Genomic DNA, 12,755 nt, shown 5'->3' with positions numbered 1-12,755 from the left:
TAACCCTTCCAGTACTCCATGTAAGGTGGGGTGTACTGGATCTGTGGTTAATTTGATTAAGTAAAGTTAATGGTAACTTTACCCTTTTCGGGGGGACAGTAGTCACCTCAGAAATGGAGTCGGTTGGAAGTCTGAACGACAACCCTGTGTCACTACACAGACGATGCTGTGTGACACACAAAAGAAGAGGGCTACTGAAGTGGTGTACTCCAGAGTCCACAATCACAAAAACAGGTAAAAACACATAGCAAAACACAAGTAAGAGTGGTGAAAAGCTCACACTCTTACCAAGTGGAAACAACTCCAGAGATCCAGGAAAGCTGCTGAGGGACTCACCTAGGTAAGGGAAATTAGCCATGAAATGAGAATTCTCCCTAACACTCGGCATCACTTCAGTAATGCTCTGATTACTTACCGCTAATCTTCATTACTCCTAGTCCTACTCTTCCTCGTCACAGTACTTACTTCATGAGGCACCTGCCTCTGACACAGGACCTTCTTCTATTTCTTTAAATCTCTATAACTCCTCCCCCACATCCATGTCACTCAGTTTCATATTACCATATTACCCTCCTCACCCTTCCCCGCAGGGAGGGTGAGGAGGGTCGTCAGTACTGTGACGAGGAAGAGTAGGGCTAGGAGTAATGAAGATTACCGGTAAGTAATCAGAGCATTACGTCCACATCCACTCTTCCTCGTCCCAGTACTTACTTCATGAGGTATACCAAAGCAGCAACGGGGAAAAGGTCCCAATGAGACACAGAGCCAAAAACAGTGCAGCAAAACACACCCACAATAACTCTTAAATCACATCCCCACAGACAAAACTCCAACCACGAAGGAACCAACCCCCGAGTGGGAGAAACTCAACCCATAGCGGTTGATGAAAATGCCTAGACCAGCCAAGGCGGCAGCCATACAAATCTCTTGCAGAGAAAAACCCTCCTTGCATCGGCCCAGGAAGCCGCCAAACCCCTGGCAGACCGCCCCTGATTGTGCGCAGGCACAGGCAGGCCAGAAGCCACATAGGCCCTAGAGATCACAACCCAGAACCACCGGAAAATGGAAACCACAGATGCGTTATGCCCAGCCCCAGCCTCAGAAGACTATCAGATTGGTGGAAAAAGCAAACCCAGCCAAATACTCCAACGCGTCCCGCCGGACATCAATGTTAAGCCGAGCCACCTCCTCAGGTGTTCTTGGATCATGAAAGAAGTCAGGGAGAACCAGACCCTGAGAGGTGTGAAAACCGAGAGACAACTGAAGGGAGAAACATCGGACCACACCCCGGCACCACCCAGTCTGGCAGCACCCTCAGGAAAGGAGCGTGACATAAGAGAGCCCCAATCTCCCCAAGCCTACGGACAGAAGTGAGGGCAATAAGAAAAGCAGATTTCAGTGTAAGATGTTTGATATCAATCTCGGAAATGGGCTCAAAAGGAGGCCCGTGAAGGAACCGTAATACAAGAGGGAGATCCCAAGAGGAAAACCCTTTATCAGCACAAGGACGGGAAGAAGAAAAACCCTGGATCAACTTCCCCACCAACACCTCCCCATCCAAGTGACTGTCAGAGTCCCCCAAAAGGAATTTCATGGAGGCCCACTGAGAGCGAAGCCTGGAAAAACTGCCAGGCCCCTGTCAAAACCCCTCTTGGAGGAACCGAAGGATAGCAGAGGCCAGAACGCAGGGGAGGGATCCCAGACCGCCCATACCAGTCTCGGAAATGGCCCCAATGTCTGCCTAACACCTTCAGAGTGGAGGGTCTAAGAGCATCCATTTGGACTCAACTACAGGATCTGAGAACCCCTGAGATATCAACCTAGACTGAGCAATAGCCACACCGCCCATTGCATCCGGTGGAATTCCAACCGCAGATCCCCTTGAAGGGGACACGGCCACCTCGGAACCAGCCAAGGTTCCTAGGACCGAAGCTCCAACAGAGAGGGGAGCCAACTCCGGCGGGACCAGAACGGAGCTAACAACAACACAGTCACCCTGGACACTCTGATGCGCCAAACCACCCAGGGCAGAAGGGGAATAGGCGGAAAGGCATAAAGGAAAACCCCAAGGCCACTGTACAGAGAGGGCGTCCATCCCCCAATCCCCTCAGCCTGAAACCGAGAGCAGAAGAGGGGAATTTCTGCTGAGGCCGGGGATGCAAACAGGTCTAGAACCAGGGACCCTAATCTGACACAGGTCACCGCAAAGACCTGGGCCAACAGGACCAGTTCCGTCGAGGAGTGAAAACCGGCGTCTGAGAAGATCCGCTTGAACATTGTCCACCCTTCTGATACGTGAGGCCACCAGAGACACCAGATGAGAGTCCTCCCAGGTGCCTATCAGCGCTGCCAGAGCATTCAAGGAGTGGCCGGAACCCCTTTTGCAGTTGACATATGCCAAGGCCGTCGTATTGTCCGATCGGACCAAAAACCGGCGACCGTCCAGCAACTCCTCGAAGTACACCAGAGCTTGGACAATGGCACAACTCCCGCAAGTAGAAAACTTGACCCTGAACAGGGAGAGGAACGGGCAAGACAGTAACCCACAACAACCGTTCGGAGAGAACGGATCCCATGGCCAACTACTTGGACCGTGAGCTGGGTACCAAAATCCTAACCATGCAAACCTGGACAGGAGGAGACAGGAACGGCAACTGATACCCCCTGTGACATTCCTGCGACAGAACAGAGCCCCCGCACTCCCAAAGACTCTCTGCCACTGTCACCCCACGACAAGAAGCAGAGAGGCCTCACAACAAAAGGGAAGGCTAGCCCATACTGCCAAGTCAAATCAAGATGGCCAAAACAGGAGGAGAGGGGAAAAACATCAAGCCCAGTCCTCCCCTCTCCTTACCTTCCCCCTGCCGTGCAGGACCCGGGACACAATGCTCACGCTGCGGTCCGGAGCCCAGCAAAGAATTGAACGAGGCAATCCAGCTCAACTGTGACCCCAAGCCCCGCAGGGGGCCCAGGAGCAGCGCCGCACCTGAGGGAGCCGAGGGCCCCGCCACACAGCCCCCCCCAGGGAGCCAGCAATCGGTGCTCCCTGGTGCCCCGCACCGGGAAGAAAAAGTCCAACCTGCCGGAGGCAGGAAAAATTAAAACTGAGTGACATGGATATGGGGGAGTAGTTATAGAGATTTAAAAAAATAGAAGAAGGTCCTGTGTCAGAGGCAGGTGCCTCATGAAGTAAGTACTGGGACGAAGAAGAGTGGACGTGGAGGTAATGTAGAATGTGTCTTTACTGTTGCCCTTTGGCATAAGAAGTGCTCTGCGCATGCAGTGCTTCTTATGCGCCCATTTTACATTGATTTTCTTGGCTGCTTCCAAGACGTCTCTCCTGCGATCCTCCCATCACCCTCATGATGGCCAGGAAGCCCAGGTGTGCAGTACTGTAAGGGTTCAACAGTGGCGGGAACCGGGGCCAGGATTTCAGGTCTGCACACGCTCTGAAGTGCAGGCACTTAATGAATGGAGGCGGAATCGTAGATCTGCGCACGCTCTGGAGTCAAGACACTTAATGGATGGAGACCAAATAATAGATTTGCGCATGCTTAGAAACACAGACCTTAAAGGGAGGCGGAATTCTAGATCTGCGCATGCTCTGAAATGCAGACATTCAATGGAGGCGGGATAATAGAACTGCGCATGCTCTGAAGTACAGACACTTAATGGATGGAGGTGGAATAATACATCTGCGCATGCTCTGAAGTACAGACACTTAATGGATGGAGGTGGAATAATACATCTGCGCATGCTCTGGAGTACAGACACTTAATGGATGGAGGTGGAATAATACATCTGCGCATGCTCTGGAGTACAGACACTTAATGGGTGGAGGTGGAATAATACATCTGCGCATGCTCTGGAGTACAGACACTTAATGGGTGGAGGTGGAATAATACATCTGCGCATGCTCTGAAGTACAGACACTTAATGGATGGAGGTGGAATAATACATCTGCGCATGCTCTGAAGTACAGACACTTAATGGATGGAGGTGAAATAATACATCTGCGCATGCTCTGAAGGAGAACCCTCGTCAGAGGTGGACACGCGATGGACGCCCCTGCACCACTTACTCTTGAAGGAGGTAAATAAACCATGTTTAAAGTAGGAGATGACATGGCGGGAACTGGGTCACTCCCTGCCAGTGACTGTCCTCCAAGCTGGGAAGCCGCGGAGTCGCCCAAGGGGGGGGGAGCTTGCCCAGGAAGCTCTCATCAGGCTAGTGTAGGACCATGTACAGGAGGCAGCTGAATGTGCTGTCCTGATAGATCAAGTCTTTTAGTAAAGGTGTAAAGTTGAAAATCAAAAGCCTTGAGATGTAAGTAATAAGTGTGAATGTCAAGGACATGCGTAACCACCCAAATTGCACAGGATGAACGGCGTTGGCCTTCCATAAAAGCAATGCACTCACAAAACCAAGAGAGGAGATTGTCTTCAAATAATGTTTTTGAAAACGTGAACATGTGTGCATGCTTTAAACTCCAGGAACCAATACAAAGGTTTTCCCTGGAACTTGCAGTACCAAAACTGGACATTTCACCTTAGTTGCTTGTTATTTCTCATGAGGGTATATAGTGCGGTGTTCAGCCTGCAAACCTGATGTCTGTGGTTCAAACCCTGAGGGCGGCTAATTCATGAATTCAAAGAGGACCTTCAATATTTCTCATTTTAGCTGGGGGGGACTGAGACCACCCTCTGGAAAAAGTGGGTGGACTATGTCCACCCGCGTGTACCCTCAACTTGAACCCTGGCAAACTGGCCAAAAAGGATGGAAGCTGAAAAAATAGGAATACTGCTTTCAATCTGATGTCAATTTAGGGCGACTAAAACATAAGGCAAACTGGCCAAAAAGAATGAAAGTTTAAGCAAAATAAACTCAGTAATACTGCATTCAGAGACTCCGGGTTTTTAGCCAGGTTTCCGGGGAAGACCCTGGAGTCTCTGGGTTTTCGTTGCAGTTTCCGGGTCCCGTCCAATTCTCGATCCGATTGGCTACCGACAGCGGTCTTTTGCAGCCAATCGGATGGAGGATTGGATGGGACCCGGAAACTGCATCGAAAACCCAGAGACTCCCGGGTCTTCTCTGGAGACCAGGAGAAATGGCTAAAAACCCAGAGTCTCCAGGGAAAACCCGGAGGTTAGACAGGTATGTATAAGTGGGAGAAGTGCCACAGGTGAGCCCTCTCTTCTCACAGGTCTGATCGCTATCTTCTTTGCAGCGCCCTGGCGCTCGTGTAGACGAAGTGTGGCAAGATCTCAGCCGGAGCTGATCTTGCCAGACTAGACCTCCACATACCTCCTTTTCTTAGGAAATGTGATGTCCTCACTCCATTACAAAATCATCGTACTTAATCATCTTTGTTCTCACTGTTAGAACGGTTCCAGTGCTCCTGGTTGTGTGTAACTGGGAGGTGGGGCAAGGCCATTGTGCGCGCAGGCCGTAGCGCAGTAAAAGACACATCAGGGTCGTACATAGATTTGCCCGCTACTGCCTTCCGAACCCGCAGGGCATTGCAGCGTTTATTATACGTCACCACGTATGCGTGATGACGTAAACATAACATTCCTCTTCTTGCCCATGAAACAACAAATTACATTTATATCATGGTATCGTGTAAGTCTCTACTCCCGCACATAATCACTCAGCTTGTCTGGCAACTACGGGGCTGTTCTCAGGTGGTATCGGCCGTGATGCGGTCTGTTAAGGCTCGGAGGAGAGCTGGATGGCTGCTGCTTGGCCAATAGATGTCCTGGGTTGCCACTGAGGTCAGAATCAAAGTTCACAGGTTCCCCTCCATTTTCGTCGGGATGCCCTCTGTCATGAGAACCGCCAGTCTGGTGCCAACTGTCTACGGGGACTAGCTCTCTTGTCGTTGATTCTCCTTCATCCCTGTCGTCCCTTCTCTGGTCACTGCTTTCTTTCCACAGTGTTTTAGGGACTGGCTTGAACCAAGCTGCATTACAAGTGAGCAGCTTCCCGTTCTTACTTGATGTGACCATGATTCCTTTACGTCGCACCACTGTCCAGAGCTCAGTCTCGAAAACACTTGCTAGTTTCGAACTCGAGGGGTTCTGGAGTACTAGCACGTAGTCCCAGGCTTTGGTGTGTGATTTCCTGGCTCGTCTCTTGTGACTCATGTGTTCATTCTACTTCCTCCTCCTCTTTTCACATGTTTCCCTCTTGTCTATCGACTTAGCCTTGTTCCGGCTGTGGTGCGGTATGGAAGAACGTAGCATGGCCCGAAACATGACATCAGCTGGTGGTGTGTTAGTGGATGTGTGGGGTGTTAGGCGATAGTTGCAGAGGAATCTGAACAGTTTGAGTTCCCACGGGGCTGATTGGGACTTTGCAATCTTCCGGAGTTCATTCAGTGTCCTCATGAATCACTCAACGTCCCCATTTGCCTGGGGCCATCGTGGCATTATGAGATGGTGTGTGATCTGGAGGTCTTTCATGTATTTGGCAAACTCAGACCGTTGGAACTGTGGTCCGTTGTCACTCCTCAGCTGCTTCGGTAGTCCGTGGGTTGCGAATTTCTTTTTCTAGTGCTGGTATGATGACCTTCGCTGCAGTGGAGCGAACAATCTCAACCTCTGGTTTTCAACTAATGTTTGCTGCACTGGCTTGATAATCTTAAAAACGCAAAGCAAAATCTGAATGTTTTGTGATCCATCTTTTATTTCTCTTGTCATTTCCCTTAATTTGGCAACCTACAAATAGATTTGAGACTAAATTTAGTAGCTCCTGGTCATGCTGAGTAGCTCCTGGTCTGAGTAACATCCCAGACACCCAGGAGCTACTTTTAGCTCCTGCTGCAGGAGTCCCAATTTTGACCCCTGGTACCACCATGGCATACAACGATATCAAACTGCAGACAGAGCTGCGTGTCGATGCAAACCGGTCAGGTTGGGGGATGTACTAGTGCAAACCTCCCTAGAGGGAGATACGTAGCCCGTGGCATACGCGTCCAGAGACCTCACTGTGGGGGTGCAGACATTTTCACATCTATTTTTCCCCTGCACTTGCACGATCTCAAGATCACCTAACTTAGTACGATTGTTGTCTCTGTCTTCCCTCTGTCCCCCTTCCCTTGCCTCGTCGCGCCTTGAAACACTTGTGTATAGGAGCGTTATAAATGCCATATCATATATCTGTCTTCCCTCTGTCCCCCTTCCCTTGCCTCGTCGCGCCTTGAAACACTTGTGTATAGGAGCGTTATAAATGCCATATCATATATCATATTTGTACGGGCAGAAGTTCAGAACTTTCACAGACCAAAAGCCATTAGTTCCTATCTTCACAGGCTCAGCACCACAAATCCCCAGCACGTGTGGGCAAGTGGTTGTTCCAGCTACAACTATATGACTTCAACCTCATATACAAGCCTGGAGCGGGCAACCCTGCAGACTTCTTATCGAGACACCCACATGTTGCCACAGTCACATGAGACAGAGGAACACATCTGCTGCATTGTGGACACAGCAAAGCCTAAAGCAGTAAGCATTCCAGAGCTCATCGAAGCCACAAATGAGGACTCATTCTGCACCTTGACAGAGAATGCCATCCTGGGTGGGGCGTAGAACCCATCTCTCTAACACAACCACAACTGAACCACAGAAGCAAGAGAATTCCTTACGGGCATCTTCACGTCTGCCATGAATTATCGATCACGGAGGAAGGCCTCATCCTAAGAGGGGTTCACATTGTGATCCATCCGTCCCTGCAAGAGAGGATATTTGCATTGGCACATGAAGCACACCAGGGGATGGTGTGCACAAAAGCCAGAATCGGGGACCGGGTATGGTTCCCCCACATCAACTCCAAAGTGGAAAAAGTGGTCACGACCTGCCTCCCATGCTTATCCAATGGAGCCCTGCCTAATCACGAACCCATTCAGAATGCACCGAGAAGTACATCATGATGGCAGTCGGTTTGTGCCGATTTCTGTATAATATAAGACGGAACATCCCACTGGTCGTCATTGACGAGCACTCTTGGTATATCACACTCATCTCACCACTCTCATTACTTGTCCTCATCTTAATCACCTACTGGCGTACCTTCATTGAACCACAACTGAGTATAAAGGTGCTCCCCTCTAATAACGCTGACCACAGAATTAAGGCTACTCCATTCCTACCAGCATTGAACTCTTTCCTCCTAGACGCCACAATCAAGCCCACCTTATTCTTACCTAGACTACATACAGGCACCTTGAGAAATACTAAAACACTGTCACAACACCACACCACTAACATGAGCACTACAAACAGATCCACTGACCTACTATCCTCCTGCCCTTGCTCCAAGCTCAGAAACCGCAGACTTCGCTCTAGGTTACCACCACACTCTCATCCTATTCCCAACAGAATCCACAACAAACATCACCCCAATAGCACTACGAAACACCTTTAAGGGTCTCCCAGCCACCAACCCTGCCCACCTCAGTAAACATGAAACTCAAAAACAACCTAAAGCGAACAGCACTATGCCAGTTAATCCCATAAAACCCCTCAAAGGAGCCTTAATTAATGCAAGGTCTCTAGTTGCTCAAGCTACCGTCGTAGCTGACACTATTCTATCCAATAATCTAGACTTCCTAGCAGTTACAGAATCCTGGCTGCACGCTGCAGCAGGCCCCTCACTACTACTAGCCATACCAGACCACTACTCTATCATCAGACAGACACGTATCTAGAGGAGGAGGCGGCATCACCCTTATCTACAAAAGTACTCTGGGGAGGAGATTAGTCTCTCCACCACCACTCTCCTCGTGTGAAATCCTCTCGGCCAAACTCCAAACATTGCATAAAAGCACAACTGCTATCCACCTAATCTATAGACCTCCTGGGCCCATAGGCGCCTTCGTAGAGGGCTTAATGACCCTACTATCTGACCATATTAAAACTACCTCCCAAGCCCTTATCCTTGGTGACTTCAACTTAGAATACAATGACCGGAACAACCTCCATGCATCCTCTTTAGCCAACACAATGGCTGAACATGGGTTCACCCAAAAAATCACTCAACCCACCCACGAGAAAGGAAGGACCCTCGACTGGGTAGCCAACTTAAATGGTAACATCTTAGTAAATGGCATCACACCTCAGACCTGGAGTGACCCCTACCTTTACTCATTTGAGCTGAACAGACTCACCACACAACAAACCTTGTCCCATAGCACCTCCGTGTCCCACCAGAAACAAACGGATGATTACAGCAGAGTCAATCATGCCCTCTGTAATCCCAACCCTTAGTGCTCTATCAAATGCAAACAACCCCAACACCCTTGTAGACGCTTACAACTCTTCTCTACTTACAGCAATTGACATAGTAGCACCTCTTAAAATGCGTAAAGGAAAACCAAGAGCCCATGTGAACTCATGGTTTACCCCTGAGCTGAAAGCGCTCCACTCTGAAAAAAGAAAACTTGAAACCTTGTGGAAACATACACCATCACCAAAGAACGAAACTAACCTAGTCTCCATCTCCGCTAAATACAAAAACAAAATCATCCGCACCAAACATTACACTTTCAATAACAGAATAAATCAAGCAGGCTCCAGAACCAAAGAACTCTTCACCATCCTGCGAGAAATGGAGACCCCTAACCCACCTACCGACCCATGTCTCAAAGACAAACTCTGGTGCACGAACATCCAAAATGCTCTCACTAATAAAATTGCCAGTCTACAGGCCAGAATAGCAGACAAACGAAGACTACTTACCAATTCAGCCTCCCCAACACCCGTTACCGACTCACAGAACCCAGTACCACCCTCCCCACACCCACACGGCTTCAAATTCTCTAACGTATCAGTACCGGAAGTACAAAAAATTATAGCTTCCTGGAAACCATCCAACTGCCAGGGCGACAGTTGCCCAGCTCAAATCATCAAGGATGCTGCCAGAGACCTGGCCCCATTCATCACCAAACAAATCAACGCCTCATTTTCAAGTCAAATAGTACCCAGCAATCTGAAGGAATCTTGGGTACTTCCATTACTCAAAAAACAAACCCTAGACCCCACCATCCCCACGAACTATAGACCAATCACCACAGTCCCATTTTTGCTAAAGATCTTGGATAAGGTTGCATACCTGCAAATTCAGGACTACCTTGAGGCCAATAAACTCTTAGGCTCTCAGCAATCTGGTTTTAGACTACAACATGGGACTGAAACCGCCCTTGTTGACCTAAAAATCCAGATCGACAACCTTAAAGATAAAGGCAAACTTGCCATCCTACTCCTTCTAGATCTGGCTGCAGTGTTTGACTTGGTTGACCACAAGATACTTTGCGACCACCAGGCGCCAACAACTCACTTTTCCAACTCAGCCATCACATGGATCCAATCGTTCCTTAACAAAAGAACCATGCAAGTCTTTTCGCCTTCCGCAGCAGCTGACCCCACACCTGCGGTGTGCCACAGGGCTCCTGCGTCTCGCCCACTTTGTACAACATCTTTACAAAGCCCCTGTTTGATGTACTGGATCGTCTGGGTGTCACCTTCACTAATTACGCAGGCGACACCCAAATACTCTTGCCTCTTACAGGCATCTACAACACTGACGTTCACAGTGTGAACGAAATCTATTCTATCATTCAGGCATGGGTGGCTGTCCACGGCCTGTGCCTGAATGACGAGAAAACTGAACTCTTACTAGTAGGCTCAACAGCGAACTTAAATAAACTAAACCCCAACTACAACACATTCAACATAGATGGAAACATCCAAATTGCCAAAGCAGTTAAAACACTTGGTTCTACTTCGATGCCACCTCCATCTCAGCAAACAAGTAAACATGACTGCCTCAGCTACGGCCTACACAGGCAAACTAATAAAAGCCTGCAGACCCATGCTATCTCCTGATAACTGCCTCACCCTAGCCAGAGCTCTTGTAGGCTCCAAACTGGACAACTGCAATGGCCTTTACTTAGGCGCCAACAAAACAATCACCAACAAACTTCAAACCCTGCAGAACAAGGGATCTCGGGAGGATAGCTCAGGGGCAACGGGCTTGCCTTGGAAGCAAGACGACACGCAGCAACACAGGTTCGATCCCCGGGTCCGTGCTTAGAAACCTCCTGGTATTAAGCGCGTTATAAATAACCTATCATATCATAACAATGCAATTAGAGCTGCCCTGGACATGCCTAGAAATTAACATATCTCAGCAACAACTCAAATGGCTCTCCATAAAAGACAAGATTGAACTCAAAACACTTTGTCTTACCTTCAAACCGCTGAACCACACATCCCCCCCTTATCTCACCGAAAAATGTACCTGGAGAACCTCCACACGAATCACTAAATCATCCGACACCTTCTCTCTGATGGTCCCTAGGTACAACCTAAAAAGAACAGGTGGTTCCAGCTTCCCGGTCCTGGCCTCCCATCTTTGGAACTCCCTCCCATTGGACATTAGAGCCATACAGTCATTCGCCAACTTTAGGAAAAACGTTATTTCTTGGATACTCAGCAAGTACTAATGTATATATGCCATCTCCATATATTCTATGCCACTTACCTGCATCTCACCTCATTGATGCATGTATACTTGTATGTATACCTGTATATCACTGCAATGTCACTCACTGTATGGATGTATGCATACTTCTTACCATTTCTTCTTACTATCTCACCTTGGATGTATGTATACCTTCTTCTGCCAGTCTGACTACTATGTACATGTAACCATATTCTAAGCGCCCAGATACCCTGGGGTCAGGCGCGCTATATAAATAAAACAAACAAACAAATGCGTATCGCTGGAAAGCACACGCCAGTTGTCCCAGAAGATCCCTGTTCTCACCCCCACTGGTGGGTACTTTGCTGCTCTTACCTGGTGTAAAGCCTTGTCCACGTCCGCTCCCTCTTTCTCTGCGCCCTCTTGGGAATCGCCCTCTGACCGGGAAGAAGGTGTCCTGTTGTTTATTTTCCCAGTACTGTGATCTGTGATTGGGGGGTCTTCTCCCTCCTTGAAAACGACTGGCTGCACGACCATGAAAGCGGCCGGTCCTGGCAAAAACTGTATGGATGCTTGTGCCTTTTCTAGTGACGTGTAGGTGCCGACGAACCGGCCCATCTCCTTTCCAAAAGTCTCTACGAAGGGGAGACCCTGTGCTGTTTCCCCAGCTTCGTAGGACGCTATATCGCTTAACTTTGGATCTATTTTGAGCAGTAGGCCTCTCCTTCTTTCCGAAGAGATGGCGCAGTTCGCGTTGCCTAGAAGGCAGACTGTTCTCTGCGCCCGGCTCGCTAGAGCATCAGGATCTACTTCTTCACCTGTATCAGCTCTCTCAGCCAGGTCCATTATCTTCGCAAAAGGTCCTGACAGATCTAGCACCTTCTCCTGGCAGCTCCTCCAAGATCTGTCAATCCCTTTCCGCAGAGCCTTACTGGTATTTGATGCGAAGGTCAGCATTTTAGGGTCTAGTTCCGGCGTCTCCGCCACCTTCCCTGGAAGATCTGACCGTGGGCATTCCACGTGCAGGCGCTGCCTCACTTTGTCCATGTCCTTGCGTAGCCTTAGAGCCATATATTGCATGACCCTGGAGGAGGGCTGCCAATCCAAGGACCTGGGGTTTCGGATACTGTCCAGATCAAACAGGTCTACAATTTCCTCTGGTTCCTCCTCTAGATGTTTTTCTTTTGCGGGTCTCTTCCCCCAGCTGGGTCCCTCCCGCTCTTCCTCTGCTACCTCCTCCTCTTCATGAGAGGATAGGTCTCCTTCTGCTGGCT

General features: G+C 49.1%; 1 protein-coding gene across 3 annotated transcripts in view; it reads left to right on the top strand.

Moving 5' to 3' along the window:
* Window positions 1-4,026: 4,026 nt before the first annotated feature.
* LOC138452974 (zinc finger protein 436-like) overlaps window positions 4,027-12,755 on the top strand; it is a 114,744-nt gene continuing 106,015 nt past the window's right edge. The window contains exon 1 of one of the 3 annotated variants that reach the window (XM_069605342.1): window positions 4,027-4,092. The gene's annotated coding sequence lies outside the window, so the exon portion shown is untranslated. The remainder of the gene's footprint in view (window positions 4,093-12,755) is intronic. The other 2 variants (XM_069605341.1, XM_069605343.1) reach the window with 2 other exon arrangements.

The sequence above is a fragment of the Ambystoma mexicanum genome, chromosome 4p (assembly GCF_040938575.1).
Source record: "Ambystoma mexicanum isolate Mex_15411 chromosome 4p, UKY_AmexF1_1, whole genome shotgun sequence".
NCBI classification, from domain to species: Eukaryota; Metazoa; Chordata; class Amphibia; order Caudata; family Ambystomatidae; genus Ambystoma; species Ambystoma mexicanum.
The sequence above is the reverse complement of the archived record's forward strand: the minus strand, read 5'-3'. Positions and strand labels throughout refer to the sequence as shown.